The 8,728-nt window shown below is 38.6% G+C and overlaps 1 long non-coding RNA gene across 1 annotated transcript; it reads right to left on the bottom strand.

The window, feature by feature from the left end:
• Nucleotides 1-2,536: 2,536 nt before the first annotated feature.
• On the bottom strand, nt 2,537-7,160 carry LOC148092761 (uncharacterized). Its single transcript, XR_015714825.1, has 4 exons — nt 7,064-7,160; nt 5,100-5,228; nt 4,391-4,468; nt 2,537-2,948 (listed from the first exon to the last, which is right to left on the bottom strand). It is a non-coding gene; the product is annotated as an uncharacterized LOC148092761 (long non-coding RNA).
• Nucleotides 7,161-8,728: the final 1,568 nt, after the last annotated feature.

Below are 8,728 nucleotides of genomic sequence, written 5' to 3'. Positions count from 1 at the left end.
TACTTAATTTCTTAGCTGTTTTTAATGGGAAACTAAATTCACTCCTTCTTACTCTGTGTTTGCATTAAGCTAATATCTCATAATTTCATTTTAAATGTATTTCATCTTGCTTTCCCTAGCCTGTTGGCTTGCCAGTCTGCTGCAGAGGATTAGTAACTGTAGAAATATATAGTAATTGGTATGTGTGCCCAAGATCACCTGTGCATGCACAGTATACAGACACACAGCAACTGTTATAATAAGCTACACCTCACTCACCTTCTTCCACATTGTTCTTTCTGCTTCTGGGATTCTTTTATGAATCTTGCGTTTTTTAAGTGGTTTACCCAACAAATACTTTAAAATTTCAAAAACTAAAATGCCCTTGGCCTAAGAATTCATATGCGAGTTGTACGTTTTATTTGATGGCAAATGGCTGAAATAGATGCCCTAGAGAGAACCAGTCCTTTAGGCAGCACTGGCCTTAGGCAAAATTGTTAAGTAAGTGAAGTATATCTCCAGGGACCTCCTAGATTCTGCTATCTATCCTCTCCCTATTCCAGATCCCTTAAATTCTCTCCCCTAATGCTTGAGCAAGAATTGCCTTCCATTTTTTTTTAAATGTAGTTGTCAGTGATTGATAATTTAAATTTTAACTCTTCTTCAAATATTTGTATTTTCATAGAGAGCAATGCATTGAGGCAGATAGAGAAAACTGGTTTTAATTCCTTTGATTGGAAGTGGCTGCTTCCAACACTGTGTTGAGGTGACTCAGCAGAAAAGAACAGTGATTGATTAGTGATGTCTGCAGATACAAACACAGCAAGTGAGAAATTTGCCATCCCTTTCCTAATCTAAAAGTGTTCATTCTGTTGGAAAATTTCCAAGCACTAGAAATCAAGTGTAAAAAAGACTTTTGGGGACAATTAAAACTCATTAATGACCTTAAAATCAGCCCTATTAGGGTTGTTGTATGGCATCACATAAAAGGTTGAAATTGCTTTTTTAAAGTCTAACAAGAATCTAGTGAAATATCATAAATAGAATATAATGCCATAGAGATTTTTTACACAAATCCTTTAGTGTGTGTGTAGCCTTAGAGAGTCTTCCTTTCTGTTCCCACTTTACCTTTTAACCATCTTCTTTAGGGCTCATATTGTAACCCATGCAAAGGAAGCATTTTCAGAACCACTAAAACATTTCTTTCATATATTACAGTTTTAATGAACTGAAAGATCCTCTAAAGCCCTAGTTTCGTTTATTTGTTTCCATGCTATTTGATGTCTACAGGAAATAACAGGGACCTTCTAAATTAGAAAGTATGTAATTCATTTATTTCTGTTTATGTTTCTGTAAAATGAAAATGTTAAGTAAATATTGTCTTCTATGGTATAGAATCATAGAAAAAATAAATATTCTAGACTGATCTCTTAAAATATCTCTTATGAAGGTCAGACTCAGAAAGGAAATTAGCAGAGTGTTCACTACATACCAGGCATTGTGCTAGCATTTTCATATACTTTTCTCATTAATCCTTACTAAGATTGCTAGAGGGAATAGCAGTGTCATCCCCATCTCTACATGCCATTTGAATGTCTCAGTATCTCACTGGCCTGTAGGTGTGAATGAGATCATGGTTTGTTTGGAGGCCCCACCTGCATTATGAGGTCCTCAGTGCTCTTCTTACACTGGCCTCTGGGGATATTTGGAGGCATCTCTCCATGGTCGTGATTATTCCACTCATATTGTCCTGCTTCAGGATTCAAGAGGTACCCTCTGCCAGCTGGCAACCTGAGGAAGTCCCTTTACCACTATCCCTTCTTGGGAACATGGTTTCTCTGCCTAAAGTGACTTTCCTGGTGCTCGGCTGTTATATGCCCCCATGTTGCTAGATAATATCAAGTTTCCTTCAGTCTTCCACTCTGTTGAAGATCCATTACACTCTTGCAGGAATGGGAAGGGTATTTTCTCCTCAATTTTCCATTGCCATTTGGTCCTTCTGGCTCTGAACTACATTGCTTATTTTCCAAATGTAAAAAAAAAAAAGAAAATTCCCTCTTGATAACAACTCCCTCAGCATCAGCTTGTAGCCTTGACTGAGGAAGGTGACTTACTTTAGTTCCCAGTCTTCCAGTCTTCTGTTTTTCAGGCAGAAACCTTTTTCTTCACAGGACTCCTTTTCCTCAAGCAAATTAACTCATGCAAACAATGATCTGATGTCATCTGCCCCCCCCCCCCAAAAAAAAAAATGCTGAATCCTTGTTTAGGTTTGGCTACAATGCCCAGATACTGATATACTGATAGTGGAGGAAACTGACAATCAGAGGTGAGCCTACTGGCCTGAAATCATGCTATTAGTAAGTGACGTCCTGCAGGTTCAACCTCAACAAGCCCAAGCCCAATCACTGCAGAACACTGCCTTTTATCTCAGAACATAAGATGGCTGTTGAGGTTCCTTTCCTGCTTCTTCCAAAGGTATTCACACAATCTCAGATTTTATGTGAGGTAGAGGCACCTCTGTTACGCTCTCCTTTACTAACCCCTGTCACCGCATACAATCCAAAGTGCCCAATATGAGGCTTCATGGCATTTTAAGCAATGTGTGCCACAACAAGGTCTGATCTGCTTAGTTTAGTATGAATAGCAGCCTCCATCAGAACTGCTGCTGTTGCTGTCTTAGAGGTTTCAACCTTTGTATTAGTTAACTAGGTTGCCTCATGGGGGAGTGCCATTGTTTCTCAATGAGGTGCTGGTGGATTATCAGGTTTCTAAAAGTTCTATAAACTGCAAACAAGTTGGGCTACAATGAGCCTCCTCTCTGCAAAACAAATGCCCATGCAGTGATGGCTGTGCACATCCACAGAGCTGCTTTCTCCCCGTGACATGGATTTCTTCTCACACAGAACTGCAATGAGTTTGTGTGCACTGGCACATGCCCATTGAATATTAGCAGCCAGTGAGCTTGATTTCTGCATTTAACACACAAAGAGAGAAGAAAATAAGACACAGAGAATGTCTTATATCCCAAAGTAAAAATTTTCTGATTCAATAGAATTAGAAAAAATCCACACATTTTTTTAAAGCTGCATAGCCCATCTGTCGGGAGTCTGATAATTTTAAAGATATCTTGATGGAACTATATGAATATACTCTTCAAGGTAATAATTAAATCCCTAGGGAGAGCACTCATTAAAAAAATCATGTTACTAAAGGGAAAAGAAAATACTAAAAAGCTAGGAAATCATTTCTTTAAGTAACAGTTTAGTCTTACCGAAGCTTTCAGGGGTGGGGAATGTCCAGCCCGCGGGCCATATAAGGCCTGCAAAATCATTTAGTCTGACCCTGCCAAGGCATCACCAAAGAGAAGCAGTTCCAACCATTACATTAGGGGTGAGTTAATTAAATGTTTGACCAAATATAACAGGCTAATTTTTAAGTTGATAATTTTGTATGGCCCATGAATGATGTTATAAATATCCAATGGTCCTTGGCAGAAAAAAGGTTCCCCACCCCTGATAGAAGACAAGGATGGTTTCAAGTGTAGGTCAGTGATTAAGAATTTGACCTTCTAGATAAGAGTTGAATAGTAATACATCACTCATGTGAAGTCCCACTGAAACGTCCCAGGGTTTATTGTGTATTGTCTATGGTGCAAAGATTCATCTTACATTGGAGAAACAGCCCAGTACAAACAGGAACACAAAACGGCCTTCAAGGCTGTAGAATGTGACACGAATGTGGAAGTACAAGTAAAGCTCTGGGACCATCAGTCAACCTTCTTTTGCTTCCCCTTCCCCCCTCACACTCTTCTATCATGTGTCTTGATAAAATATGAAACCCTGAGGCTCCTGCTGATACACTTAGAAAGTGTGGTTGGGGCGGGAGGCAGTTTGCAGGAGACCTAAAAACACCCTTCCTCTTTTCTGCCCAGATAATATTCCTGTGTTTGTCGATGCAGAGTAGCGGTGACATAGTTACTTCCTGTCACAGAGATAAGAAAAGCAAATCTTGTCTTGGTTCTAAAGATGTGAATGGCTCTGTAACTTTGAAGTTGGTGACTCCTTTCTTTGCCTCCACCAAACCACTGTTGGATCAGGTCAGCCCCTTTTCACTTCTCATTCTTCCTACTTTATTTATTATTTCATTTATTTATTTACTTTTAAAAATGAAATAAACTTTTATCATACCATAATTGCACAAAATAGGTTCTTACTGAAACATCTATCAGTTAATTCCATGATGAACTTGGAACACAAGAACTATAATTAGTGACTAAATAGTGAAATCAGAAAGGTTATAGAAGATCCTTGTTTTTTTATTTTGTTTTTTTAGTTTTTCAATTATAGTTGACATACAATATTATATTAATTGCTGGTGCACACTATAGTGATTAGACATTTATATAACTTACAAAGTGATCTCTACTTTCCCATCCTCACTAATATGACTGGCTCTGTCTTGTCTAGTCCTGCTAGATGAAGCCACAGCTCTGTGAAAACATCAGGATTTGTAACAAGAGCACAGATAGAGATGCTGGTTGTGTGAAGGACTGAGGATGTGCTTTCCTTCTTAGAAGGATGGAAGGGAATGTTAATCAGTAATAAAATGGGTAAGTTTGAACCTTAGGGCCTGGATAGGTTCTCAATTTCTATAGTTTATTCCAATGAAGACTTTTTAAAATCTAATTTTTGTCTTCCCTTTTATGTCCTGGTTTCTGCTTTTATCTTGTAGTGATTGCGATTATTTCCTGTTAGTTTTCATAAGTCATTGCAAATCCGTGAATGGGGTTTACAAATACTTGAGAGTCTAAGCTAACTAATTTAGAAAACTTTATAGTGGAAAGGAGAGAAGCAGCCAGAACTTAGATCTCAAATCCACGCACTCCTCCTCAGCTTGTAGCGGTCCCTATGGTTCTAGTTATTGCTATGGCCAGTTTGGGCCACTCAGTGGGTTCCTCCTACTTGGCCTGCCCAGGCCTCTTGCCTATGCCTTTCAATTCTTACTTCATGAGCAATATCCCTGGTACATCAATTATTGAAAATACCATATCAAAAAAGATAACTTCGATTCCAAATAGTGATCATTAATTCAATGGTTTAAACAATAATAAAATTTATTACCTTCCATGACAAGTGATCCAGAAAGGGGCTCAATGTCTGCCATCCATAGAAGCTCAAAAAATTCACCAGTGATACAGGTTCTTCTCTCTGATAAAGCTCTTCCCTTTGATCCTCAGATTTGGTGTCACCCTAAGAAGGACCAACATCTTTCAGTGCCTTTTTATGAGTGAGGAAAGCTGTCCTGGAGGCCCCCAGCAGACCTTACCTCCCATTTCCAGGTGAGACATGGATCACAGCTCACCCACAAATTGGCAATACAAATGACATCACCTTGAGACCCTTGGACTGCTCCCAATTTATCTCTGACTTAGAGATTGGGTCACCAGCCCTGAGACATCAGGTTTCCATTAACAAAGATGAAGTGGGAAATGGATGGAGGGAAGACAACAACCAACTGTGTCTACTACACGTGTACGTTGTAAAAGAAATCAAACCAAACAAAATCAAAATAAAATTCTCTCATCTATCACCTGTGGTTTCTCTCCCAAAGGCAGCCAAGTTAGCAGTTTTTATGTAGCTATGCTTCCATTTAAAAATCTTAATTCTTAATCCCCATTCACATGTAACTGCCATTAAGTATGAATAGCAGGTCCTCGAATAATGCTCATTCATTGCTGCTTTGTTATAATATTGATGAAATGATGTAGGAACTTAACTCTTGTTTATATCAATTAGCCTATGATAAAACTGGTTTTCTTATAAGTCATTTCACTTAAAGTCGCAGAACCTATTGACAGAATTAAGTGAGAACTTACTATGTGTAAATGAAATCATACTACACAGACTTAAATATCTGAGATCTTCCATATCAGTCCAAATAGATCTGCATGTATTAATGTGGCATAATATTTCATTATTTGATTGAATCATAACTTATTCAGCCAGTCCTCTACTTATAGACATTTAGATTATTTCCAGTTTTTGTTGTTGAAGTTTTCAATATTAAAGATGATACTTTGTTAAACCTTGTTGTATAATTAGTTGTAGTTTGAGAATATTTTCATAGTTTAAATTTCTTATATTGAAACTGCTTGGTCATTTAAATTTTTGTATATATATTTCTAAATTGCTCTTCAAAAAAAGGCATCGATTTACACTCACTCCAACAGTATAGGGAGGTATTTATTTGCCACAGCCTTGCCAGCTCTGGACATTGTCTTATTGTTTAATTTTTCTCAATAGATTCGATGAAAATGATATCTCACTACAATTGTGCTCATTTTCAGTTTCAAATCTGCTCATGCCACTCCCCTGTGCAGAATTCTTTGATAACTTTCTCTTGTTCCTAATATCTGGGTTTGCTGTTTTAACATGGCCTGCGTGCAGCACAGTGATTTGGCCCCTGCTTCTCCTTCCAGTGTCACTCCATTCTGGACACACTGGCCTCCTCCATGTAAGCTGGATGCCGTGACCTCTAGGACCTTGACCTTCACTCATAGTACTCTCTGTGCCTCAAACACTAACCTTTTCCTCTCACCCTGGCCCCCACACCTACTCTGCCTTAGCCTGCCTTACTTCAACTCACTCTTCGTATTTCACCTTAAATGCCACTTCTTTAGAGAGACTTCTGAATTACACATTAATAAAATTACACTTCTTTTACAACTTGTCAGCAGGCTGCAGTTAACTTCTACTTTGTTTGTTGTGTCCTAGTCCTGTGTCGTCCTTTTGCGCTCTGACTGTTCTGCATCCATAGTCACTATGTGGGCTGTAATTCGGTCAAGTTGAGTTCTTGTTATATGTTCTCATTGTACTTAATAGTGGATATCATTGCAGCGTAATGTTTGTGCGATTAGTTTTTAAAACCTCCGTCTCCCTAGTTAGACCATAATCTCCACGAGGCCACATCTGTGCTGTGGGTTGCAGGATTCTGTGTGTCCAGCACAGCAGCAAGCACGCACACAGCCCTGAAACAGGGACTGTTTCAGCAAAGGCCAAGGAACTGCGAATTCTCTCTTACTCACCTTGCCCTGGAGCGTCCACATTCTTCTGTTCTCCACTGTTGAAAGCTCTGGTTCTCTGGCCTTCAACCTTCGACTAAATTATACCGTCGACTTTCCTAGCTGTCCAGCTTGCAGACAGCAGATCGTGATACTTCTTGGCTTCCATAACTTCATGAACCAATTCCTATAATAAAGCTCCTCTTTTTATGTATCTATATATTCCATTGGTTCTCTTTCTCTGGAGAACCTCGACTAATACATAGCAATAAAATTGGCTGACACTGATTTTGAATATTTGCTTGGCTATTTCCTTTACACTTATCTGTTATAAATAAGATTAGGAAACATCACCTGCAAATGAGGTTAATTCACTTTAACTATAGGGAAACTGTAAACCAAGGATTGTTATCATCACCCACACATGTAAATCTACAAACAGGAGGCCCAGGCTCATAGCCTGACCTAAGATGTGATTAGCAAAGTGTGAGAGGTCAGGCTCCACTGGGGAGAAAGTGAAGTTGGCCAAACAGCTTCAACTCTGTGAGAACGCACCCCTGAGCTACGTCTGGAAATTGCCCGAAGCCTTCGGTCAGCCACTGTTTAGACCTAGGAGAGAGATGTTTCAGCATGGGTACTCAATAAACCTTTATTGTATGAATGAGTGTGATCATTTTATTAGTATTTGATAAATGAGATTTTTTGCTTTGTTCAAATACCAAAACTGATTTTTTATTTTTTATTCTAGATAAAAATAAATAACATTATAAAATATCCTTACTAATAAGAAATATGCATAATAATATGATGCAGGCTATGCTTTTTTAAAAATTGAGACATTTTAGAAATAAGACAAATAATACTATGCAAATCTCAGAAATATTGTTTATGGGGTAGATTATTCCTGGGCTCTGGTATGATTTGTTGAATGAGTGAGATACCTGTAACAAACACATATTGTGCCCTTAATTTTTTAAAATCGACATAGAGCCTGTGTTCCCAGTGGTTAGAGTGTCAGCCCATGCACCAAAGGAAGGGTCTTGGGTTCTATTCTCAGTCAAGGGCAAGTACCTGGGTTGCAGGTTAGATGGCTGGTCCCTGTGGGGGTGTGTGCAGGAGGCAACCAATCAATGTGTCTCTCTCACATCTTACATGGATGTTTTTCTCTCTGCCTCTCCCCCTCCCTCCCTCCCTTCCACTCTCTCTAAAAATCAATGGGAAAAAATATCCTCAGGTGAGGATTAACCATAACAACAACAACAAATCAACATAGAAACCAGGACACTAAGATAATTTAATTCCCATTAAGCAGTGAAAAAATATGTACTCTTATTCTTCTTGTATTGTATGTCTTATGATACAAATGCTTCATATAATTTCCTGGAGTTTACCTACACGTATCTGCCTATATAATAATTGTAATAAATTTCTAGACTGATCCCTAATAATTTTAATAAATTTCTAGATTGATCCCTAAGCCAATGGGGGGCAAGCTATAATGCAGGGTCCACACTGACAGCTCATCAGAACAGGCAGAACTCCGTTTTCTGCTTGGATGTCATCATCCTGTGACTATGAAAGCATAAAGCTAGAGACTGTTCCAGCAGGTCACTGTCGCTACAACTTGCTCAAACAGAAATAAAACAGCTCTTCATGCTTATTGATCTTGGACTTTTTGCCATTTTTATG

Source organism: Miniopterus natalensis, chromosome 7 (assembly GCF_054644295.1).
Source record: "Miniopterus natalensis isolate mMinNat1 chromosome 7, mMinNat1.hap1, whole genome shotgun sequence".
Taxonomy (NCBI): domain Eukaryota; kingdom Metazoa; phylum Chordata; class Mammalia; order Chiroptera; family Miniopteridae; genus Miniopterus; species Miniopterus natalensis.
This window is presented reverse-complemented; position numbering and strand designations above follow the sequence as displayed.